The 25,406-nt window shown below is 57.0% G+C and overlaps 1 protein-coding gene across 3 annotated transcripts in view; it reads left to right on the top strand.

Moving 5' to 3' along the window:
• The first annotated feature begins 13,147 nt into the window (after positions 1-13,147).
• The window catches only part of PRKCD (protein kinase C, delta), a 36,367-nt gene continuing 24,108 nt past the window's right edge, over positions 13,148-25,406 (top strand). Inside the window, exons 1-2 of one of the 3 annotated variants that reach the window (XM_011947290.1) lie at positions 13,148-13,377; positions 16,982-17,093. The gene's annotated coding sequence lies outside the window, so the exon portion shown is untranslated. Of the gene's footprint in view, positions 13,378-13,468; positions 13,524-16,981; positions 17,094-25,406 lie in introns of those variants that run through there. The other 2 variants (XM_011947292.1, XM_011947291.1) reach the window with 2 other exon arrangements.

Here is a 25,406-nt window from a genome sequence, read left to right as displayed (position 1 = left end):
TGGGCGAGGTGGCGGGCGCCTGTAGTCCCAGCTACTCGGGAGGCTGAGGCAGGAGAATGGCGTAAACCCGGGAGGCGGAGCTTGCAGTGAGCTGAGATCAGGCCACTGCACTCCAGCCCGGGCGACAGAGCGAGACTCCATCTCAAAAATAAATAAATAAATAAATAAATCATGCTGCTGTAAAGACACATGCACACATATGTTTATTGCAGCGCTATACACAATAGCAAAGACATGGAACCAACCCAAATGTCCATCAGTGACAGACTGGATTAAGAAAATATGGCACATATACACCATGGAATACTATGCAGTCATAAAAAAGGATGAGTTCATGTCCTTTGTAGGGACATGGATGAAGCCGGAAACCATCATTCTCAGCAAACTATCACAAGAGCAGAAAACCAGACACTGCATGTTCTCATTCGTAGGTGGGAATTGAACAATGAGCACATTTGGACACAGGAAGGGGAACATCACACACCCGGGCCTGTCATGGGGTTGGGGGAGGGGGAGGGATAGCATTAGGTGATATACCTAATGTGAATGACAAGTTAATGAGTCTAGCACACCAGCATGGCACATGTATACATATGTAACAAACCTGCATGTGCACAGGTACCCTAGAACTTAAAGTATAATAAAAAAATAAATAAATAAATAAATAAAAGATCCCATAGCTTCCACAGACACCCCAACTTTTTTTGTTGTTGTTTGTTTGTTTGTTTTTGAGATGGAGTCTCAGCAGCCTGAAGTGCGGTGGCATGATCTTGGGGCTCACTACAACCTCCACCTCCCAGGTTCAAGCATTTCTCATGCCTCAGCCTCCTGAGTAGCTGGGATTACAGGCACATGCCACCATGCCCAACTAATTTTTTGTATTTTTAACATAGGCAGCGTTTTACCATGTTGGCCAGGTTGGTCTCAAACTCCTGACCTCAAGTGATCCATCCACCTCAGCCTCCCTAAGTGTTGGGATTACAGGCATGAGCCACTGTGCCTGGCCCACAGACTCCCTTTTGCCCAGTCCCTGGAGGCAGGGGCTGCGCCGGGGAGCCTCGGTAGCTGGGAGAGTCAATGGGAAGCAACGCAGGCCCTCTGGGACACGGAGTAGAGCACGCAGGAGGATCCAGGCAGGGAAGGCACAGCAGACTATTTTCCTTGTCTGCTCTGTCCCCTTCCCCTCCCCTCAGGAGGGAAGGCCTTGGTCTTATGTGGAAAGAGGTTGGCAAAACTTCCGCTGGGGTGGTGTGGAATGAGGGTGTCTCGGGGTCGGATCCTGAGCCTGAGCCATCTCTGGAGGTCATACACTCTTACCTGCTTATACTTGGCACCTCCTACCCTGCTGCCCCCACGCCATGTCTCTTAAGCATAAGAATGCATGCACATGTGTGTCCTTGCACATTCACCCAACAGCGACCAGGGTGATGATAAAGGAAGTGATGGTAGCTTCCCACCCAAAACTCCCTCATCTTGAAGCAGACAGAGAAGGAAGTCAGGCTCCAGGTAGGAGAAACAACCCCGTGTGTGCCTGAGTACTTACGGACCCATAGAGACCATTAGCATGGCAGGCCTGCCCCGCAGTGCTTAATCATGCACCGCTGCTCCCTCTTCTCTTAGGCACATTCCTGCCTGCTGCTTCTGACCCCCATGGCAGAGATCAAATATCTCTGGATCCCATAGAGACTTCAAGGGCAGGGTCTGCTAGTGCTCCTGGGTGCAGGGAGCCCCAGAAGTCCAGGCCAACCCCATGCAGTTTAACTTTCAGTCCTTGCCATATGGAGGCCGGGGGCTGAAGAAGCCAAGAAACATGCAGTCACCAAGGTTGCTGAGTGCTGTCTCTGGGCACAGCGATGTCAACACAGGAAAGCTGGTCCTCACTGAGTACCTGCTGTGTAACCGGCCCTCACAGGGTGGGAGTCATCTGTGTGGTGGCAGTGGGGAGTGATCAGGAGGAGAGGACATGGCACTCAAGGGGTGACCTTGCCGCTAGGGAAGGAACAAAAACATCCAGGATCTAAGGCTCAACTGCCAAAAAGGATGGCTCCTGGAAACCCAGAGACCTGTAGACTCAGGTTCTAGAATTGACAGTGAAGGAAAGGAAGGGTTCAAGGTGGCCCAGGAGCACCCTATACTCACCGCTGAGTCTGCAGGCCAGAGTCCCAGCAGCCCATCATTTAAGGGCTGAGCCAGCCAAGTTTGCAGAGCAAGGGTCAGAAGGGCAAAGATTTATTGGAAAGTCTCCTCGTACTCGTACCCACGAATGCCCTTTCATGTGGGCACATTTTGTGCTTCTGGAGCAGACTGCAGTTGGCCTTGGGTACTTCCTTGGGACAGGGAAGCTGGGCATGTGGGCCAGTGGAAGTCTTGGGCTCTGAGTTTCCACCCCTGCATCGGGCTGGGGCATGACCAGCACTCTGGTTCCTGCCTGATTGGCTCTGGAGACCCAGAAAGCATTCATATGAATAATATAGGTCATGGCTTCATTTTTCCACTCGTTTAAAGGTGCCTGGTGCACTCACACCTGCCTCCAGCCTTTGCTCTTACTGTTTCCTCTGCCTTGAGTGACCTTCCTCCAGATCTTCTCCCCTCCAGTTTCTGCCTGGAAAGTCCTCTTTCCAAGCTTCGTTTCCCATGATCTTCACCACAAGCCCAGGCTGTTGTATGGCACCCAAGGCCGCTGTGAATGTGAATCTTCAACTGGCCCCTGGGGCACCTGCCAGCAGTAACCAGTGCCCTGTGAATCCCACCCTGCAGCCCCTCAGCCTTCCCTAGAGTCAGCCTTGGATGCAGCGGGCTCATTACCTTCAAGTCTTTGCTCAGGCTGTTCCTTCTGTCTGGAGTGCCTTCTCTGCCTTCCACCACTGCCCACTAAGGAATTCCTTCTTGCTCTTCCTGGCACAGCACCAAGGGCACCTTTTTGGTGAAGGCTTCCCTGTTTTTTTGGCCCTCACACAGAATTTTTTTTTTTTTTTGAGATGGAGTCTCACTCTGTCACCCTGGCTGGAGTGCAGTGGCATGATATTGGCTCACTGCAGCCTCTGCCTCCCAGGCTGTAGCAATTCTCGTGCCTCAGCCTCCCGAGTAGCTGAGATTACGGTCACGTGCCACCACGCCTGGCTAATTTTTTGTATTTCGTAGAGATGGGGTTTCACCATGTTGGCCAGGCTAGTCTCGGACTCCTGACCTCAAGTGATCTGCCCGCCTTTTCCTCCCAAAATGCTGGGAATATAGGCGTGAGCCACCGGGTGTAGCCAAGCCTTAGATTTTATACAGAGGGCTTGAGGCCATGCAAGCTTTCCTGTCCTACCCTAAAGTACACCCTGAGGATATCAAATTAAATCATAATAACAAAGCTGGCAATAATCCACTGAGCACTCGCTCTGATCCAGGCACGGTGCTAGGCCCTCCTCTTGTCTACTCTCTACGAGCTTCTGTTAGTGGCGAGTGGAAGCCAGAGAAGGAAGGTGATATGCCCAGGGTCACATAGCTGAGTGACTGAGCTCCCTGCCAGAACACCAGCCCCCAGTAGCTCCAGGACACTCCTGACCTTGGCCACCACTTTCAACACCTCCAGTAAGAATAGGCCCTTTCACTCATGCATTCTGACTCCCTCAGCAGACTCAGGCTCAGGGGCTTGGGTTGCCCCTCAGGCATGAGGAGAGGAAGAGAGGACCCTGGAGGGCAAAGGTGGGCAGAGCACTTGAGGTCAAGAGTCCGAGACTAGCCTGGCCAACATGGTGAAACCCCATCTCTACGAAATACAAAAAATGAGCCAGGCGTGGTGGCACATGCCTGTAATCTCAGCTACTCGGGAGGCTGAGGCACGCAGGCATGTGACAGCAGGGAGGCTCCAGCCCCGAATCTCTGTGGCAGAGGAAAACAGTATTTGTGGGCCTCCCTCCCTTCCTCTGGTGGGCCATGGGCCGAAATCCAGGCCACTATCTGGTCCCCCGCAAGCAGGCCTTGCAGAATGTCCGCCCCTGCTCTAGTTTCCTGAGACGTTGTCCCGGCCATGTCCCTGTCAGAACTGACTACCAGGCAGCAGAACTGGCCCCAGAGCAGCATCCATCTTCGGCTAGGGAAGGGGCTGAGACCCCCCGCAGGACATTGAACACACCAGGTCTTGGACTCCGGCCTCAGCGCCCTGCAACAACCTGTGTGGCCTTAGGCCGGGCTTCACCTGAGCCTCAGTTTCCTTGTCTCTGGGATGGATGGGAATCCCTGCTTTACCCCAGGTGTAGGCAATTAGACAGCAATGAGGTGGCTGCCTACTCCTGTCCATCCTCCCATCAGGCCCTGTGCTCAACTGGCAGGGAAGCCAGGCATCTTCTTCCTCCTCTCCTTTGCTCCATCAGTCAGTCCACATGACCACTGACCGTTGGGTCTTTCATCATCCTCCCATCGTGTTTCAGAGAAGCTGAGCCACCTGCCTGAGGTCACACAGTTAGAGTGGGCTGAACCAGGAGGAGAAGCCTGCAGCTTGGGCATGCCTGCCTCTGAAGCCATCGGGTTTTCATCCTGACCTTCATCCAGCCTTGCACAGATGTGGGGCCTGGCCCTGCCACCTGGCCTTGGGCTCCCCTCTCTCAGCCTTGGTTTCCTCCCCTGTAAACTGGGGTTGCTTTTACTCTGCAGGTTGTCCTGATAGGTGGTTTTTAATCACTCAGCCTCTCCCTGGTAGCAGGGGTAAATTAGTTTCTACTATCCCATCACCTTTTCTGGGTAGCTGGAGCCACAGAGACCAAGAGGGGCAAGGCCCTGCCGGGATCCTGCAGCTAGTCAGAGGCATGGCTGAGCAGGCCTCTACCTGGGGGTCCAGCATCTCCTCAGGCTCACTGGCATTGTGTGTGTCCACCGAGGGCCTGTGGAAGCCTCAGTGCTGCCACAGCTCACTGCCTGCACACAAACCCGCTCACTAATGTCTGCCCAGGCCTACCCTAGTCTGGTAAGCACTTTAGCGCTTAGTCTTCTCCCAGAAGCTTCACCCTACGCCCACCTGGGCCCCCCGTCAGACAAGACCCGGGAAGTTGGCCTGCCCCTCAGCTTCTAGGATTCCCTCAGAGCTGGGGATAGCCAGGGGACCTGGAACAGTGGTGGTGTGGGGTCGAGGCAATCCAGGGGAGGCAGATTTGGGGGACAGTCAGTGGTACCAGCTGCCATGTGAAGGACAGGGTGGTAGACATCCTGATGCCCCCTGGTCATCCCCTGCCCTCACTTCCTCCTGGTCACCCTATTTTGTCTTCCTCAGTGAACTGGGAGATGAAATGGAGCATCAGACTGTGGCTTGGCAACCACACATGGATTGGTGGGGAGGCAGAGGGAGGAAGGAGGTCTTAGATTGTGTTGTGGGATGAAAGGCACACATTGCCCTCATGTCTGAGCACTACCTAACCTGGCTTAAGAGGTTAGCCAGGGAGGCTTCCTGGAGTAGGTGGTAACTAAGCAAGAATCTACCAGAAGACTGAGAGGAGTTAGCTAGGCATGGTGTGCTAAGCAGAGGGAAGGGCATGGGCAAAGGCCCAGGGGTCAGAAGTTGAAGGATGTTGTCTGGTAGGAACTGGATGATGTTCCTATTCCTGGAGCTCTGAGGCTGGCAGGGGGACAGGAGGCAGAGGCTAAGTCACACTGGGCCAGGTGGCCACAGGGGAACTTTGACCTTTATTCCGAGAGATCCGTGGTCAGCCTCAGGGCTAGGGAGTGAGTAGTCCTTGACACTTTAGGAGGATTGTATGGCTGCTGTGAAGGAAAAGAATTGCTGGAGGTGGGGAGGTGGTATTCTGAACAGAGAAGACCATCACAAATGGCCAGACAAGAGACACTGGTACCCAGACCAAGGTGATGGCCTGGGGACAAACAAATGAATTCAGAAGTCAGGATGGGGACTGTGAGGCACCAATGTGAGAGAGATCTGTGCAAGATTCTGCGGTGAACTGGGGCTTGGCTGGGGTGCAGAACATTGTGTGTGCAGAAGGTTGATAGTGGGGCCAGGGTAGAAGGTTCCCCGGTGCAGGCCCACTGGGATCCTGCCCAGGGGCTGGGAGTCCTTTCCTCTCTCACCCTCTCTCGGAGAAAGGCTTCGACCCGGGGAAAGAAAGTTCATTTTTTCTTCCTTTGCACCACGGCTATGCCGTGCACACCCACAGAGCACACCCACGGAGGCTGTGGTTCCGCTGCTGCCTGCCTTCTCCAGAGCCTGGGGAGTGGTGGAAGCTTCCTTGGGACCTTCTCCTCCGGATTCCAATGGCTTGGTGTGGGTGGGGTGGGAGGAGGGCACTTGAGGAACAGGAGGGAAGACTTGGCATTTCCATTACCCCGCTTCCCTCCAAGTATCCCCTGCCACTGACACACATACACATCAGCTGGCACCTAGGAGCACACACCTGAATCCAAAGTCAGATTCCACAGAGCACTCCTGCCACAGCCCCTACAGCCCAGCACTCAAACCCACTGACACTTCCCCCAAGTCTCCCATGCAATCCTCCAGCTCTCCCTCTAGGGAGGTACCCTAAGGTTGGAGCAGCCCACACACCAGGGACCCACCCTTCTGCTCCAGCAGACAGACCAGCAGGTCTGCTCTAGCAACATGAGGGTGCTAGGGCAGACATCAGCATGAACTTCCCAGATATCCAGGTTGTAAAACATGGGGGTAAGTTGAAATTCTTGTTCATCATTTTCACAAGGCCCCCCGGCAGGGTCCCAGACCTCCTCCATACCTGGAGACCCCTATGATCCTGGGCCTTGTACCTGAAGCTGAGGCCTCAGTTCCAGTGCCCACCCTGGCACAACTATTAATAAATGTCAGAAGCTGGCAGGAGTCCCCACTCCACTGGCCTAGAGTGAGGGTGTAAGAGGCCCCGCATGGGGCCCACCTGAGGGCTTAGATTCAGTACCCCAGCTCTTGACCCAAATTCCACCACTTACTCAGAAATCCCAGCCTTCTCCCTGCTCCCTACTGCCCTGGGATGCCTGCCCAGTACCCATGGGCTCTGAGGGGCTGCCCTGGGAACTAGCTGTGTTTCCGGCCCCAAGGCCTCACCATTAGTGCTGCCCAGGCCTGCCCAGTGGCCTGGCCGCCTGCCTAGCCACTGTGGCCAAGATGGCCACAGCCTGTGCCCGCAGAAGCCTACAGGCAGAGGCAGGGCCCAGGCGTGTGAAGGTGGTGGGGTGGGCAGAGCCTGAGGGTGAGACTCATCTCCCTGGGGAGGCTCCTCCCCTGCCAATTTCTTCCTTTGCCCACTGCAGGCTGCTGGGCATTGGGGGAGGAGGCATGTCTCTGCCAGGGGAGCTCATGGTCTGGGGGAGATGGACATGAACAGCCCAGCTGCCTATTTCTAGTGCTGGGCACAGAAATGGGCACTCTGCTTCCAATATTTTAATTTATCTTCAGAGCAGCCCCAAGGGCTGGAGATTTTACAGATGAAGAAACTGAGGCTGAGAGAGGGCTGGCACTTGCTCCAGGTCACCCAGCCAGTCAGCATGGGGGCTGCATGCTAGTTCTTCCCACTCTGAAGCCTCTGCACTAGACAGTGTGGAGTTGGGGGGTTTACAGGAAGCAGAGGATGCCTCTGGTTAGGGGCAGGGATCTGGGAGCCTCCCTGGAGGAGGACAGTTTGCAGGAGGACCATTTGCATGGGACCTCGTCAAATGGCTAGAGCTTAATGGAAAGGCATTCCAGGGCAAAGCACAACCTGAGCAGAGGCTTGGTAGGGAGGCCTCGATGGGCAGTGGCTGGGGGAGTGGAGGGGGTTGGCAGAAGTGCCCTCATACCCAAGGCCTCTCATATCACTGGAGGACCTGGGATGGAGGGTGCTGGCTGCTCAGGCTCTGCCAGTCCAACTGGCCCAACCACTTATCTCTGGCACTGCCCACTGTCCCTGCTCATAGTCCTGCCAAGAGTTGTTGGCAAACCCTGGGTGAAGTCTGGGTCAGGGGCCTAGGATTCCCCCAATCCCTGTCCCAGGGCAAGAATTACGGAGTCCTGAGCCCCAGGCTGCTCTGCTCAGTCTCAGAAGGCCTCACAGCAACCCCCTTCACAAAGCCTGCCCCGATTGTGTCCTCAATAGACAATTTGTAGCATGCAATGACAGTGCGGAGGGCAGGTCTGTCTGGGGAGATGAAATGACTTGTGCGATTACGGGAGATTCCTACTTTCCTTGGTAAACTTGTCTCTGTCTTCCTTGCTTTAATAGACATGTATTACTTTTTTTTTTTTTAATCAGAACGGCCAACGTGTGTGGCTACTTTTCTAGGTTTCGGTGACTCTCCTTCTTCACCACTCATCCCATATCCAGCCCCCAGTCCTCAAGGTCTTCTCAGAGGTTCCCACTAGGAGGCCAGCTGTAGTGCCCCGGACAACCCTCACACTTAGGACCTCAGTTGCGCCATCCAAGGAATGGGTGAGCTCGGGTCTTCCTGACTTTCCTGGAAGGAGAACAAAGGGGGCGAGGAGGCGAAGGCGCCACCCGACGGCTGGAGCCAGGTGGCTGCCGGACCTGAGAATAGAGCCGGGTGTTTTATAGTGGGGCTTGCGTCACCCGGCTGGGCGGGCATCTCCGCCCCGCGCTCGGAAAGGCTTCCCTGGGGCGGGGCGGGCCCGGGGAGGGTGGGGCCCCGGCGGCCTCCCTGTGCTGGTGCACGGGAGTCGCGCCGACCAGCGTGTGCGCGGCTGTGCAGTGGGTATGGAGGTGTGTGAATGGCTTGGGGGACCCTGCTGAGCCCGCAGTCAGTCCTTCCCAGCCTGCCCACCTCGAGCGGCTGCCTTTCAGCTCAGGGCCACCCCCCACACTGTTTGCCATGGGCCAAGCTGGGTTTGGTGAGCTGTCCTCTGAGGATGTGGGGGTGAGGGGTGGGGACAGGGAGTTGAGGCACCTTCAGGCCAGGGAGCGAAAGGAAAGGCAGGTAAGGCTTATAGCTCTCCCTGCCCTCCCTCCCCACCGTGAGTGATTAAGCCCCAAGAGCCTCCCAGTAGGGACCCTGTAAATCAGAGCTGAGTGGGTGGGGGCGGTGGAGGAGAGCTGGGAGGTCCCCTGGCCTCGGTGCGAGGGAATGGCTCTTGCTGATGACTATCCCAACACCAGTGCCCCTTCTCCCCACCTACACACACGTTTGGGGGCGGGGCAGAGGAGCCAGGAAAGGGGACTCAGGCTGGCAGGAGCTATGCCATTTTCAGTGCAGAGAAGGGACAGTCCAGGGTACACAACCCGGGAGAGCCACAGGAAAGCCTTGTGTTCTGCACTCCCAGGACGCACCTTCCCCTTGTCTACCCCCAGGTATGTCTCAGGTTTCACCCAAACACAAATGTGTTGAGGAAGGAACATGGAGGCGATTAGCCCAGCCTCACTAACTCTCTGCCTGGCAGGTAACACCAACATGGGATGAACTTGAACTCTTCCATCCCCTCAGCCTCAGGAAGTCGATCTTACCAAACTCCACTTCACAGATGAGGAAGTGAGGCACATTTAAGCTGCAGTGCAGGGCAGAGCCAGGATGTGAACCAGCCCCTGGCCTGGCACTTCCCTGCTATGCAGTACTACCCACAAGACCACTGTCCCCTCAGCCTGTCCTTGCTTGTCCTTAACTTAGTGCCTGAGGCTGATACTCCTGTTGATGACAGTCTTGGTGGCCTGAGGCATGGGCATGTCCCAAGTGTCCTTCCTACTACACTGTCCCCAGTGGGCACCTCCCAGGCTCTTGCCCAGGTGCACTATCGCTGTTGACTGTGTCTCCTGCTCCAGAAACACAAGCCCACTCTGTCTTGGCCAGGCCAGTGCTCTAGGTGTGATGGGGATTGCCATGGCAACCAAAGCTTCAGGGACAAGGATGGTGACACAGAGAGACAGAAACAGAGAGAAGGTGCAAAAGGCAGAGAGGCCAGGACAAGGACCAACTCTTGGCAGGGATCAAGTGAGGGACCCCATTTGCCTTCAGCTGTGTGGGCCTCAGGGACAGAGGGAGGCCTTTTCCAGGTTGCTTGGCCGAGTCTTGGACTTCAGGAGTGGAGGAGTCTGGAGGCCTCCCAGGGTTCATGGCCTTTGGAGGAGGCAGAAGTGACAGGGGTCAAGCTGCTTCTCCTTTGGATAAATCCTCCAGGAGGTCCACAGAGGGAACAGCTCTGGGTGGATACCGTGGGTGGGAGTCTGGAAGCTGCCTGGCGCCACCCCTAGCCCATCTCCTTGGCTGCAAACCTGGAGGAGGAGGAAAGTATCACCTCTAGGCAACTGCTATGAGTCTAGCCCTGCTCAGGGATTTACGTCCCATGTCATGAGAGGCCATTGAAGACTCTTTCAAGGCTGACGGCCTATGACTTGGCACATGACCATGCCAGGTCACAGGCTGTAACCCTGGGCAATGCGTCTAGCCTGGCTGAGGCTCTGTATATATCATCTCATTTAACCCTTATCATCTCATTCAACCCCTGACATGAGTCTGTCATCAGCTCTTTTCATAAGTGAGAACTCTGAAGCTGAGAGAGGCATGGTCACCTACTCAGGGTCATACAGTTAGCATGTGACACAGCCAAGGTTTGCTCTCAGGCTTCATTCAGCAGGCCCTTCTTGTTGATGCCAGGCAGATTATGGGGACACAGATACCAGCTTATCAGGACCCTGCCCTGGCCCACCAGTGTGGCACCCAGAAGCAGCTCCAAGATGCAGGTTGGTTCTAGTCAAGCTTGGCCTGGACTCTGGATTCCCTGGACCTCGTGCAAACCTGTTCTCCCTGGGGCCCTGGGACCTAAGGCCTGGAGGGAAGCCTACCTTCATCCCTTCTCTGCCCTTGCCACAGCATAGCTAGCACAGCCTTAGCCCCTCTGCCCCACTCTGAGTACATCACACTTCCCCTTTCTCCAGAGGAGAAAGATTGGCTGAAGCCCGTGTATGCTTGCAGCCCCTGAGCTCACAAGTCTGCATATCCTGAGGATCAGGAAAGTGCTTCCTGTTGTCTAATGTAAATCTTGTTCCTGTAACACCAGTATATGTCAAAGCAGTGATTCTCAACAAGGGGTAATTTTGCCCTGCAGCGGAGATTTGGCGATGTTTGGAGACATTTTTGTCTGTCATAAGTTAAAGCAGGGAGGTACTACTGGCATCCAGTAGGCAGAAGCCAGGGATGCTGCTAAACATCCTTACAGTGCACAGGGCAGCCCCCACAGCAAAGAATCATCTGTCCCAAAGGTCAGTGGTGTTGGAATTGAGATCCCTGATGTAAACTATGGGCTTTGGAGCCAGAGAGACCTCGGTCTGAGTCCGCCTCTGCCACTGACTGGCTGTGTATTCTGGGGCAAGTCTCTTCTCCTTTCCCTGAGCCTGTTTGCTCATCACCAAAACTGGCACTAACAGCAGCCCTCACCTCTTAACTGTTCAGATTGCACACATCCAGCACCCAGCACAGAGCCTGGTGCTGGGTAGCCCCTATCAGCGATAGCCATGATTATTCATTTCCTTCTTCCAAGGGGAACCACAAGGAGTGGGAACAAAGGTCTGGTGGCTGGACCTGGAGGCCACAAAGGTCTGGTGGCTGGACCTGGAGCTCTGCAAGGGTCGGTCCTCCCTCTGGCTGCAGTCCCTGGCACGGGGTGGGCCTATTGTTTATGTTGAGGGAGAGGCTGGGTTGGCTGACTGTGGACCTGAAGGAGGAGCCAGAAGGAAACCTGATGCCAAGTGGGCAAAGGTCACTTAAGGCTCACCTTGTGCACCCTTTCCTCCAGTCCAACCCCAGGGAAGCCATGGGGCATGATGGGTGGGGTGGGATGGTATCAGGACACAGAACATGCTAATGAATATGGTCCTTCGCTCAGGGAAGTGCTGTGCGTTACAACTGGGCATCAGGGAGGAGGGGCATTTGAATGGACACAACCAGGGCAGGTAGAGGTTTGGGGGTGGGGTGGGAAATGGCATTCAGGCCCAGAGAACAGCATGCTCAAGGCCTGGGTGTGAAGAGAAAAATGTCTTTCCCAAAGGATAGTCCTGGAACCCACCTGGTCTGACCTTTTCTCCCCATCCATCTTCCCCAATCTCAACCCAGGTGGCTGACAACATGGCAGCCCTTCTGTCCCCCATCCAGCCTGTCCTCTGCCCTGCCCTCCCTCTGCCCCATCTATCCCGCAGGAGTCCTCTAGAGCCTGTCGTCCTGACTGGTTGTAACAGCTTTCACCACCTTCTCATTGCTCCATGAGAAGACCAAAGTCCAATAACCTGTCTCTGTCACAAGCCCCTTTCTCAGCTCAGGCCACCTCAGGGATTGTCCCCCACTTCCATCCTTTGTGTTTAGACTTTCCCTATCTCTTCTAGGTGGTTCCCCAGGACCTGGAACCCTCTTTTTTGTCTCCTGGGAAGTGACATTTCTTTGGATCAGTATAAGGATAATGTCTTGGCTTTCTGAGCTCTGGGGACAGGGGAATGGACACCCTAGAACCCCAACTGGTCCCTAGACTTTGAGCCTAGGGGACACTCGATGAATAGATGGATGAGTGTATGAATGAATGAATGAATGAGTTATGGCTGATAACAAAGTTCCACGTCTGGAAAGGAGGCTCAGGCGCCTGCCAGGAGCAATAGAGAGGTCTCGAAGATGGGGGCAGGAGAGCAGAAGACTGCCAATCGGGGTAGGGGCAACTGCCAGTCGGGGTAGGGGCAGGTCCCAGAACCGCCTGAGGAGCAGTGCAGCGGCCGACCAGCGAGAACCGCTGGCCCTGGAGTGTAACCAGCTCAGTCTTTGGGGCAGAGCCGGGACAGCAGGCTTGGCGGCGGGCACCGAGCCCGGCCGCGTCCGAGTTCCAGCCAACAGGAAGAGCAGGAGTGGGGCCAGGAGAGGCAGGCCAGTTGGCCAGTGGGGAGTCCCGGGCGTGGGTGTGGGGAGCGGGGGAACCCCCGCCGGTACCTCCCAGGCCCCAGCGGGCGGGGGGCGCCTCCCCATCGGGCCTCAGCGGCCTTCTCTGTAAAATGGGCCCCTTCTGAGGGCTGGCTGCGCGTAATGGCAGGAGGATGCGAAGCGGGCCACGGAGGGCAGAGGGGCTGGGAGACTCAGTGTCCCGCGCAGAAAGAGGCAGAGGGACACAGTCCCTGGTTGCAGCTGGTGGGGCGGGGCCTGACAGGGGCGGGGCCTGGCGGGGGGGGGGCCGGCGGCACCTGGGTGAGGTCGCGCGGCCCCGCCCCCTCGCACTTCCGTGTGCCGCGGCGCCGGAGCCCGAAGAGGCTGCAGCCCAGATCCCCCGAGCGACCCCCGGCGCCTGCCCGCCGTGCCGAGGCCCGGGCCACACCTCACTGGCCGCTGGGCTCGTCCCAGTCAGCGCCGCGCCGACCCCCGTCCGCGCGCGCCAAGGAGCCGCCCCCCCGCCACCGCCGCCGCGACCCTTGACGCCTGCCCCTGCGCCGGGAGGTGAGTTAGGGCCGGGACCGGGCGCGGGATCGGGGCTACCCCGAGGGCGCGACGCCCTTCCTTCCCCTCCTCGGCCCGGTTCCCGTTTCCGAAATTGAGAAACTGAGCCGCGGTCAGCGAAAGTCCCGCCGCGCCGAGACCTGCCGGTGACTCCGTCCTCCCGTCCGTCTGTCTGTCCGTCCCTCCGCCAGATAGTGGGGGCTGAGGTCTTTCTGTCCGCCCGCCCGTGTGTCTCCCGCTCCTCCGAGAGGCCCGTCCGTCCCTCCCAACTATCTCCCGGGCCCTGTGACCGTCCGTCTGTCGCCACCCACTCTGTGTTCTCCCCCTGCGCGCCTCTCCAAGACCCGATCCGTCCGTCCCTCGCCCTCCGCGTGCTCCATCGCCCCACCCCCACCCTTACCCCTGCCGGCCGCCCCCTCGATCCCGTTCTCCCGGAGCCGCGCCCCCGGCCCACGCTTGCCGCCCCCTGCCGGTCCAGCCGCCTATCCGCTCTACCGCGGAGCCCAGGCCTGGCCGCCCGCCGGGCCTCGCCTCCCGCCCCTGGGTCCCTGGAGGCCCGACCCGCGCGGCGCCTCCTCCTCGCTGTCTCTTCTTTCAGTCTCAAGAGTCTTTCTCGGTCCCTTCAGCCGTCTCTGGGCTGGGCGTGGCTCCAGTCTCCACCATCCCCCTTACCGCCCCACCCCTCCGCCCCTCTGAGACCCCTCCCAGGGTGGCCCCTCCCCGGTGCGGTCTGCACCCGCCCCCAACCCAGATGCCACTTGCGTTGTGGGGGCTCCGCCAGGTGAGGGGAGGGAGGGGGGAGTCCTCCTGGCTGGTGGTGGAGAGGCAGAAGGAGAGCACCATCGGAACTGCTCCCACTTCCCCAATTCCCTCACTCTTGGGGCACGGGAGAGCCCCACTGAGCCCCCACTTAAACCTGGTCAGAAGGATTTGCTGTGAGTGTGTGTGGGGGGGTCCCCTTCTCTGATGCCTACCCTGTATGCATGGACGCTGTCTCCTTGTGCTAAGTCACTGGTATCTGGGTGTGTGGGTATGTCGTGTGTCTGTGTCAGCTTCTGTGCTGTCTGCCACTGTGGGACTTGCCTGTGCATGTGTGTCCTTTTTCGCATGTGTGGCTTGCTTGTGTGTATGTGTGTATGTCTGTTTGTGTCCTGAGGCTCTGTGTGTGTCTTTTGCAACTGTGTGTACCATTCTTGGTGTTTTTGTTGTCACCAGACTCTTGTGTGTGTGTGTGTGTGTCCTTGTCTGCCAGTGTGTGTGTCCCTGTGTGTCTGGAGATTTCAGTGTTGCATACTGGGTATATCACGGTGACCAACTGGCCAAGAGTACCTTAGATCTGTTAATTGTGGAAGCCCCTGGTGTTGGGTGCCTGCCCACCAGGCTCATGTGTGAGTGTATCTGTATGAGTGTGTGTATGTGCGTGTACTCATGTGTGGCTCTCCCTGAGCCACTGAGCTTCTGTGACCAGGCTCACCTGGTCACTAAGGGAGGGGACTGATCCCTGGGGTTTCCTCGTTCCTACTGTGGAGTGAGCTGGGGCGTGGTGGGCAGGCCAGCAGAGAGAGGCTGTATGGCGCGTGTGTGATGTGTGCAGTTGTGTGTGTGTGTGTGTGTGAGACAGAGAGGTGTGGGGGTGTCTGGGCAGCTGTACCTGGCTGAGGGGTGGTGTGAGGGCTATGTGATGGGACAGTACTGGGGTAAGCCTGGCAGTGTGTGGTCACGGTAGGAGTGTGTGACTGGTGGGACAGTCTATGCTTGGGGAGTGACTGTGATTGTGGGGAACGGAGAGTGCCTGGGCGTGGGTGTTAGCGGCAGGAGGGGGTGTGACAAGGTGTGTGGTGACAGTGCTGGGAGGGAAGGTGAGAGCCCAGTGTGGGTGTGTGAGTGTGTGGGAGACCATGAGGATGTGGGTGTGCACGTGGAGAGGGCTAGAGGGCAAGTCTTGGGGTTAGCAGTGTTGTGACCAAGACCTCGGGCTCTGGATCCAAGAATGATTTGGGCTCCAATACTTGCTTGTGCCTGTTAAGAGCAAGAGACCCAGGCTAGGCCTCTCAAGGCTGAATGTCCTTATCTGCAGAATGGAGAAAGTTGTGAGGACAGAAGGTCCTATGTTAAAGGTCCTTTAACACAGTCTTGGCCCATAGTGAGAACACAGCACATGCGAAGTCTTATGTTCTCACCACCCCCGGCTATGTGGTTCCCATTCTCCTGGGAGCTGGGGTTAAAGAAAGCCCAGACAGTATCCAACCCAATTTCCTGCCTGTCTGTTGCCCCTTCCCATCTCCTTGACCAAGCAGCCTGAGGGAGGGAGGATGCCCAGACAGAGCCCCTAATACCCAGCCCTGTTCAGCCTGCATGACAGCCCCTCCCTCACCAGCCCTTAGTGTCAGTAGCAGCGATGGGGGAGAGAGGGGTGGGGGGTGATTCAGAGCTGTGACTGCAGGGCGCTGACACCATTTAACTGGCACAGTTTAGATTAAAATTAGAAATAATTTAAAGTACAGACAAAAAGATAAAGCCAAGGATGCCTCTACCCCCAGGGAATGGTGATGGGGGTCTCCAGCTGGGGGAGGGGCTCACATCTGGGGAGCAGAATCTTTCTTAGAGGCTTGAGCTGGCCTTCAGAAAAAATGCTTAGGCCTTTCAGCCAGGAGACACAGAGTTCCTTGCTACCTTTGCCATTTCTTCCTTCCAGGATATCTCCAGGCCTCAGTTTTTTCAGCTGTGTAATGGGCACAATAGTAATGTGAGAATCACCTGAACTATAAGGCACAAAACAAGAGATTAAAAAATGTCACTCTTCAGGCTGGGCATGGTGGCTCACACCTGTAATCCCAGCATTTTGGGAAGCCGAGGCGGTGGATTACTTGGTCAGGAGTTTGAGACCAGCCTGGACAACATTTTATCTCTACTGAAAATACAAAAATTAGCTGGGCGTGGTGGTGCACACCTGTAATCTCAGCTGCTCAGGAGACTGAGGCACAAGAATCACTTGAGACCAGGAGGTTGAGGTTGCAGTGAGCCAAGATTGTGCCACTGCACTCCAGCCTGGGTGATAGAGCGAGACCCTGCCACATTAAAAAAAAAAAAAAAAAAAAAAAGTCAGTCATTTGGCATTCTCAACGTGAGTCTAGCACAGGAGCTGGCACGCCACATCATTGGAACCTCAGGACCACCTGGGGAGAGGGGGCTAGTAGTTTCCCCATTAAAAAAACTGAGGCTCAGGGGAATTGCTCTAGGCCATAAAGTGGTGTGGTACTTCATTGCACCCTAGGACTCCTAAGCCTGCAGGGCAACCTCCTGCAGACAGGAGAGTCGGGAACAGGTTTTTGCTGTGTTATTGGCTTCCTCACCAGGCTGGAAATGTGCTGAAGGCAGGGACACAGTGTTCCAGCCCCTAACATGGAATGGACACATAGTGGTGTCCAGGAAAAGTTGGACCCAACACCACATTTCAAGGAAGGGAAAGCCACATCCAGAGAGACCCGAGGTTTTAGGGCCAGGAGAGACTGAACTGGGCCTGTCAGCCATGCCGGGACTGGCGGATGGGGAGAGCCTGTTTGGCGGTGCCTCCCGGCTCAGCTGTTTCCTCCTGTTCCTACAGGTCTGCAGGGAACGGGCCAGGCAAGGGTGCAGGCCTGTTTCTCCTGGTGGTTGGTGCGTTGCAGCAGCAGCAGGAGCCAGGACTAAGGACAAGCGGGAGCTGGGAGCCCCAGGTAGGACTGAGTTCTCTTAGGCAGATGGATGGTGCGCAGGCGTGGCTTTCCTCTCTGTCCTCCTTGTCCTTTGCTGTGGGACTGGATGGGGTTGGGCATGCATGCAGAGTCCTTGATCTGGTTGTGGGCCCTGTGTGGCCAGGGGCCACAGCTGTTTGTCCTGTCTATGGAGCTGGGCTCTCTGCTGGTGAGGAACTTCCCGCCTGGAACCTGGCTCTGGCCCCGAATGCTCTCGCCTTGGAGCTCAGAGGCCTGGGGCCTACCATTAGTTTGGAGCAAGAAGTAGTAACATTTTTTTGGTCAGTTAGAGAGAGGGTGGCTCGTGGGCCAAGGATTGAGGGTGGATGTATCAGCTTTTCCTTGGCCCTGTATCTGCCTCAAACTGTCCTCATCGTCACACAAGGACGATGAGATTCCCCGTGGGCCCCACAGTGGGTTGGACACTGCAGGGGGATGGAATGGGGTCTCCAGCTCCAGGTACAGCTGAGCTGTCTTCCACACCCTAGGCCCCTCCATTTTCCCCACTTCTCTGGAGCCCGAGCAGGGCTCAGTCCCTCCCGTCAGCTTCCAGATTCAAGGGGAGCTAGGCAGAGTCTGGAACAATGCCGGGAAGGCTGCAGTCTCTCTGAAGAGCCTCAGAAAGCTGGAAATTCCTCGTTTTGGGGCAAGTCTTGCCTCCTTCAGCCCCACTACCATGAAAACATTGCTGTGGGTGACTCCATACTCACTCCAGGCTGGTGACTGGGCCCCAATGAGCAGGGTTCTGGCGGTGGGTATGGGTGCTAATGAAGCTGGAGCCTGGGAGTGGCAGTGGGGGGATAGCAAAGACCGTTTTTCCTCCAGAAGTGCTCCCTGAGCAGACCTCCGCAGCCAGCCCCACTGGCTGTTACGCACTTATAGGTCTGTGAGTAGAGCCATAAGGGCTGGGCTTCCTGGGCCTGACTCTGGGTTAGGGGGCAGAAAGGAGGTCAGGGCCCTCACTCCTGGGGTAGGAGTTGGGGCAGAACAGGAATAGCCTTCACTGGGCCTTCTGTGTATTGGACCTGTCCCTAAACCTGGTATGGAGGAAGTGAAGTGCCTTTGGCTGTGTAGGGGCCTCTGCCACCTGAGTTCTGAAGAACCAGCCCTTTCCGTCACTCAGCCTTGTTTTCTAAGGAGTTTGATTAGTCTTGGAGACAGCCCACGGTAAATCCTCAGACATCACCCGCCAGCTGCACAGACATATGCGTGCTCACACAGGGATATGGCAAGCCAGGCTGCAGTGGCCATGCACACCCACAGACTCATGAGTTCCTGTGCGTGCACCACCCATGTGGGCATGCAGGTTCACAGGTGCTCACATGCAGCCACCCATGGCACACTCACGCACACACAGATGATCTCCCAGTTACCATTGGCATCCGTGCACTCAAATGCCTTCCCACACATACCACACTGTGCCCATTCTGGGGTCAGGAAGGGGGGCCCTGGTCAGAGTCACAGCCCAGCAAGGTCACCTGCATCTGGCACCTGAGGGGGAAGTTCCAGGTGTGGCTGTGATCTCAGGGGGTTAAGGGGGGCTGGGCCACCCTGGTAGGTGGGCTCTGCCCATGCGTTCAGCAGCCACCCTCCCACCTGGCCCCAGGCTCCAGGCCGACCAGGGCTTGGCATGGGAGATGGGAGATACGAGTGCAGGGGAGAGGCGTGTCAGCTGTGCCAGCACCGTGTGCCTAGTGCCACAGCAGAGGAAGTAGGCTGTCTGGCCATGAGGCCAGTGTGCCCACAGTGGGTGGGGGTCCTATCAACGCCTGTGTCCCCCACAGCGTCCATGCCTAGAGGGAGTGGAGTTGCTGGGCTCTAGGGACTGAGAGGTTGGCAGGGGCGGTCTGTTCACTTCCCAAAGGCTGGGCCTAGGGGAGAGGCCTGTCTGTCCGAGGCGTTTCCGGAGGCTCACTTCCTCTGGGCTGCCCAGGAAGTGGTTTTGGAGTGGGACTGACCAGCCCTCTGTCCGCGGCTCTACGCCTTGCTCCGCCCCTGCCTTGCCTGCCCAGGGAAGCAGCATCTGGCCACCGGGTTAGGCTGACTGACCAGGCTTTTCACTGCCAGGGCTGCCCAGGCCTTTTTGGGGGGGCTCTAGGAGAAGGGCAGGGCGCAGGTCATGAAGTCCCCTGCAGTCCTCACAACTTTCTCGTTCCCACACCTTTCTTGCTCTGACCCTGTAAGCCGAGGCTCAAGAGTATCAGCTCTGGTAGGCATGGCCCCCTTGAGAGTGGTGATGGCTGGGCTGCATCTCAGTGACTAGGCAGCTCCCAGCAGCTCTATGAATGAGCCTGGGCAAGTGGCTTTGCCTCTCAGTGCCTCAGTTTCCCCCTGACAGATGAGATAATAACATCCATCTTGATGAGGTTGAGCAGAAATGACAGATAACATATGCAAAGTAGCTAGCATCGTGCTTAGCACATTGTCAGAGTTGAATAAGTAGAAACTGTAGTTATGTAAAGCATTTAGTGCCCAGTTCATGGGAACTATTCAAAAAATAGCAAGTGGGACTGATGAGGGGGTATTATGATCTGATGGGCTGGGCACTGGTCCGGTGTTACATGGCCAGGTGCTATGGAGCCTGGCCGAGGAGCCAGGTCTCTGACTCCCTCATCCCCCTCAATTCTGCCTCCAGTGGCAGCACCCTACTGGTTCAGTAGGTTCCATGTCTTCTGAGGAGAAGAGCTCCCGGTGGAGCAGCTCCGCCCACTCAGCAGCCCAGCCCTTGCCTGCTCTTCTCCCCCTCACTCCCTTTCAAAGGGAGAAAATAGATCTCATGACAAATGGATGCAGGGAGGGGAAAGGCAGTCTGCAGCTGCCTGCTGCCCCCTCAGGGCTCCCCTTGGCACTCTCCAGCTCTGGCCTCCTGTAGGACATTAGGCTGGGAGAATTGGCTGGGAATGAGGGGGTGGACGTAAGCCCTCCTGCCAGCTTGCTTACCCTTCAGACCCCTGGAGTCAGCCTTTGGGCTGGGGCAGGGAGTAGGCATCTGGGTGTGATGGAGGCTAGAAGAGTAGGGGGAGCTAGAAAACCCCCTACATACACAGCAGCTGGGGGCAGGGCCCAGCCTGTCCCAGGGACACGAAGAAGGTCAGCACAGTCAGGGTTGGGCTGAGCATTGGCCTTCACTGTGTGGGACCCAGAGGCTAGGGGTGAGAAATGTTGAGGAGTGGTAAGGACAGTGATGCAAGCATCAGGGGCCTGAGGGCTGGAGAGCGAAAGATGAATGGGCCTGGGCGGGGAGTGTGGGTGAGGGTATCCTGAAGGCTTAGGAGCAGGACTTATGCCGGCATCAGACAGACCCTGATTGAATCCTTGCTCAATATTTACTGGCTGTGCACCCTTAAGCCAGGGACTGGACTGCTCCCCACTTTCCTCATCTGTGAAATGGGCAGATCAGGGAGTGTCGTGTGAGACATGAATGATGGGAAAGAGCCACTGTGTGGGGTGGGGTGGAGCAGGAAGACGGAACAGCAAGCCCAGAGGCTTCTAAGCGGGAAGGAACTGGCTGCTCCGGGAAGTGAAAGGGGTCAGTGTGGCTGGGGCACAGGAGTGAGGGAAAGGCAGCTGCCTGAGAGGTCAAGGAGGTAGCAGCGAGGGGTTGGGGAGGGGGGGTGGCGGGGACCAGGCTCCATGGAGCAAGCTGAGGGGAGGAGTCTGGGCTTGTCAGAGGGGCAATGGGAGGCACTGGGGACTTGGGTGGGGGGTGACAAAATCCGTCTGAAAAGCCCCGTTTGGTGACTGGAGCAGCGGGACCGTGGGTGCCAGGGTGGAGGATAGAGAGCAGTCAGAAGGCAGGTGCAGGCCGGGCGCGGTGGCTCAAGCCTGTAATCCCAGCACTTTGGGAGGCCGAGACGGGCAGATCACGAGGTCAGGAGATCGAGACCATCCTGGCTAACCCGGTGAAACCGCGTCTCTGCTAAAAAATACAAAAAACTAGCCGGGCGAGGTGGTGGGCGCCTGTAGTCCCAGGTACTTGGGAGGCTGAGGCAGGAGAATGGCGTGAACCCAGGAGGCGGAGCTTGTAGTGAGCTGAGATCCGGCCACTGGGCGACAGGGCAAGACTCTGTCTCAAAAAAAAAAAAAAAAAAAAGAAGGCAGGTGCAGAGCCTGGGGACGGTGGTGGTGGGAGAAGAGAGGATTTGAGACTTGAGGACAGGCTGCAGTGGCAGATGGGATGGCCTTATTGTGTGGGGAGCAGGAGGAGCTGTCTGGCCTGAGCCACTGCATGAGCTCGTGCACTCCTAGTGGATGAGGAGTGCTGGGAGGGAAATGGTGGGGTACTGGTGTGGGCAGGCTTGAGCTCTTCTGGAGTCTTTCATGTGGTGAAGCCAGGGAGGCAGGTGGGCCCACAAGCCTGAAGTTCAGGAGGGTCTGGGCCCAAAGTAGTGACAGGGAGCCTAAAGTCAGGATTGGGGCGGAGAGGGCTCAACAGGCCTTCTAAGGGGTTGGGCAGCGTTTGAGAGGCCCCAGGAACAGGACTGGGATGGCTGTCCCTCAAAGGTCCCTGCCAAGGCACCCAGGAGGGCAGGCTTGTGGTGGCTGAGCCGCTGTTTTCACAACAGCTCCGGAAGCTTTGGATCATGTCTATGGCCCTGTTGGGTAAACAGTCAGAGCACAGCAGGCAGTCGCCAAGGCCTGAGGCTGGATCAGATGTCTGCCGTGGCACAGCAGGCAGTCGCCAAGGCCTGAGGCTGGATCACTTGTCTGCCGTGGTGTAGGTTGTGGGCTGGGGTTGTTGGGGTGGGAGGAGGATCTCAGGGTCCTCCAGTGTCAGGGATGGAGAAAGCTTAGAGGTCTCCGTTGTTGAGATAGGGAGGCTGGAGCCCCGGGAGGGGCAGTAGCTGGCCAGCCTCTGCCAGTGGACTCATGCTGCCTGCCTCAGCCCAGTTCTGCCTAGAGCCTCAGGCCAGAACAGGGCACCCTGTGGCTGGAGGGCTTAACAGAGCATTTTTTCCCACCGATCCAAGGAAGTCTGGAAGATACCAGAGCACTTGGGCCAAGATCGTGGAGCACCCAGGCAGCAGATCTGAGCTAGACCTGTCTAGGTCCAAGCTTGCCAGTTCCTCTGTCAGCTGCCTGCTGTGGGATGGCCCACCATGCAGGATGGTCCTGCCTCTTTCCCAGCTTTCTCAAGATCCCCAAAGTAGGAAAGCATCATGTGGACCCTGCCCAGATCCTGGGGATGGCTGGCAGAAGGCTTAGGTAGCCATCTTGGCTTCTCCCAAACACAAAACGATTGTTTCCAATGGTAAACAATCTGGAAAATCATGGAAACTCTGTGGGAGAAAGAAGGGCTAAGGAGTAAGGCTCTTTTATTGGGGGCTGATGGAGGAGCTGTTCCTACCTCCAAACACATACCTTCACCCCGTTGGAGGCCAGATGGACAGTTCTAGGACTAGAGCTGGAGGCTCTCTCCCCACTTCCCCCGGGTCTGCCCCATTGGCTTTGTAGCTTTGGTTGAATTGCTCAACCTCTCTTTCGGTTTCTGCACAGTGAGCCTGGAGCTCATGGAACTTGCGCCTGGGGTGCCCAGCTTACTGCCCTACCAGCACAGGTTCAAGCCCTCCCCTCCCCCTGTGCGCCAGGCCTGTGACTGCCACCTGTGACCGTCAACCTCCACCACAGCCTCAGGTCCCTGCAGGCAGGTGGGCGGGCGGGCAGAGGCCTGCCCAGTGATGCGCCTGACCAACCCACTCCTTCCCTTACACACTTTAGACTTTGCTCTGGACTAAGAGGGACTTTCTTCGCCTCCCTGGGTGGAAAGGCCCAGCCTAGCCTGACACCAGCTGCCCTTCTGCCCCTCCTCCATTCCCCAGCCATTGTGCCTGGGAGCTGCGGTGGAAAAAGCTAAATTTGGACTTTCATGGTGCCGGACTAGTCAGGGATGTGGGGTCCTTCCAGGCCTGTATGTTTGTTTCTGTGTCTGCCTGGAGCATCTCTGTGCCAGTGTGTACATTACAGCTTGTGGCACCCCACGTGCATGTGGAGCCTATGTGGTCGGGTGTGGTCTGTGTGGGCCTGGGTGTCTGTTGAGATGTGAGAGCCAGTGAGGGGGTGTGTTTCTGTGTGTGTGCGCGCCTGAGTCATCATAGCAGTGTGTGTACGTACCTGTGGCTCCAGCTGTGTGCGTGTGTGTGTCTGATGTTGAGCGGGGCTCCCTGTGTGCTGTTTGGGTTGGCAGGTATGCCTGTGTGTGCACACATGTGTGGGTATTCGCGGAGAGACCCAGCTGCGTTCCCCACCCTGGCTCCTCACAGAGGCCCCTTGTCCTCACAGGATCTGGCTCTCTGGCTCTTGCCATGAAGGGGCCTTTGTTCCTCTCTTGGGGTACCTGGGGCACGCCCCTCTGACTGAGCCCAGGACTCCTCATATCCCAGGGCTGGCTGGTGACTTGAGGCCTGTGCCTGGTGGCTTCCTTCCAAGGAGGCCCTACCCCACGCAAGCTGGCAGGGGTGGATGTGAGCTGATGACAGCCAGGCTCCCAAGTCCTGCCCCTCTGACCCTTCCAGACCCTCTGGCAGGGCAGGTCATTATGCTCCTGCTGACCCCTCAGATCAAAGGCCCCCAGCCAACAGGTCCCTGCAGCCTCCATTCTACTCCAGCCCCCATCACTCCCTACTACTCACTGCCTGTGCTGCGCATCCTACAGAGGTCTTACCCTTCTTTGTAATCACATATTTATGTGACTGGCCCCCACCAGGCTGTAGTTCTATGGGCCTGGTGTGGCAGAGGTTACCAGTGGGAAAGCAGCTAGCTTCCTGAGAGGTGGGAAGAGTCCGCCAGGGCCAGCCTTCTGAGCTGCCTGGAAGGATCTGTGGGAATTCAGAAGGCCATTTCAGCTGAGGGAACAACATCTGCAAAAACATGGGGGCTGGGAAATGAGACACATGTTCACAGAGTAGCCAGAGCAGGGATTGAGGTAGAGAGCAGGACAGGGCCAGGGAGTGGGGAGCCTGGAAGGCCTGGAGAGGTCTGGGTTTTCTCCAGGGGCAGTGAGAGCCTAGGAGGTTCCCAGCTGTGGGAAGAATGGGTAGGGGAGGGACCAGAGGTGGTGACAGCAGGGAGGGAGCTGGGTAAGGGCAGGAGAGGCTACAGGCAGTGGTTGCTCTGTGTGGGGTGAGGGAGGGGCCCAGGAGGAGCCCTGGCTGGGCGATGAGGTACCTGTGCTGGGAGGAGCAGGTATGGGGAGCATCCCTTGCTCTGGGACTTGGCTGTGACCTGAGTCCATAGATCTGGTTCTTATCTCAGCACATGTAGAGGCTGGGGGATGGGCCCTGGTGGAGGAACCCTAAAGGGTCTTGCTAGCCCTTCCCCTTCCACCTCCTGTTCCTCTTGCTGAGCCCACTTCCTGGGTTGTGAAACCCGCATGGCCTCCTTGCCTTGTTTCCGCTGGGAAGGCCATCTAGGCGGCCAGCCTCCCAGCCCAGCTACCACCTACCTGCCTACCCAACCTGGCAGCTCCACCATGCCCGGCCCCCTTGCCCTGCCATGACTGCCGGGACCAGTCCTGCACCCTCCTGCTGATCACACTTCCTCTCACTGTCCTTCCTGCCCCTGCCTGGGCCTTGGTCTCCTCCACCCTCCTTTATTCATCTGCAAGGCTGTGGCAGGCTGCACTGTGGACTCCCCCAGGCAGAGTCTGCATCCTTAGGAGGGCCCCCACTTTGTGCCACCTGCTATGCAGTTGTGGCTTCCGTGACAGGTGTCAGGTGTGTGTGGACAGGGCTGCAGTAGGTGGCATGGGGGACATCCCCTGCTCCCCGGTAGTCTGTTCAAGGGAACCAGACCCCGCTATACCCACGAGGGGCTGCAACTGGTCTTTCATTACCCTTGCTTTGACTGACCTCAACGTGCCACCTCGTTTCTCCCTTAGACATTTCTGAGGCAGCCTCACTCTGCTCTCACACACCTCCCCCCAGCAGCCTGATCAAGCCTCTTTCCTCCAACCCAGCTTACTCCTCTGACCAACGGGCATCACCCTGTGGCCTGTGAGGCAGAATCAAACACCAGGGAAGGGATGGGGTGCAGGGGACCAGGCCGGATCTGGGAGCCAGGGGACCCTCACTGCACTACCTTGGCCTCAGTCTCCTCCTCTGTACAATGAGATGGTCATGCCAGTCTCTGAAGACCTGTCTCTTGTAGAGAGATTGGCTTGTTAGGGTTTTTCACCTTTGACAAAGCCATTATCCAACGAGTTACATGTGATGTAAACAAATTGGCAAATGCATTCCTGCTCCTGCTGGCGCTCCTCAGGCCATGTCCCTCACCCCAGCCTCCTTTGCTGGTATACAC

Source organism: Colobus angolensis, unplaced genomic scaffold, assembly GCF_000951035.1.
Source record: "Colobus angolensis palliatus isolate OR3802 unplaced genomic scaffold, Cang.pa_1.0 Scaffold26, whole genome shotgun sequence".
Classification (NCBI taxonomy): Eukaryota; Metazoa; Chordata; class Mammalia; order Primates; family Cercopithecidae; genus Colobus; species Colobus angolensis.
The sequence above is the reverse complement of the archived record's forward strand: the minus strand, read 5'-3'. Positions and strand labels throughout refer to the sequence as shown.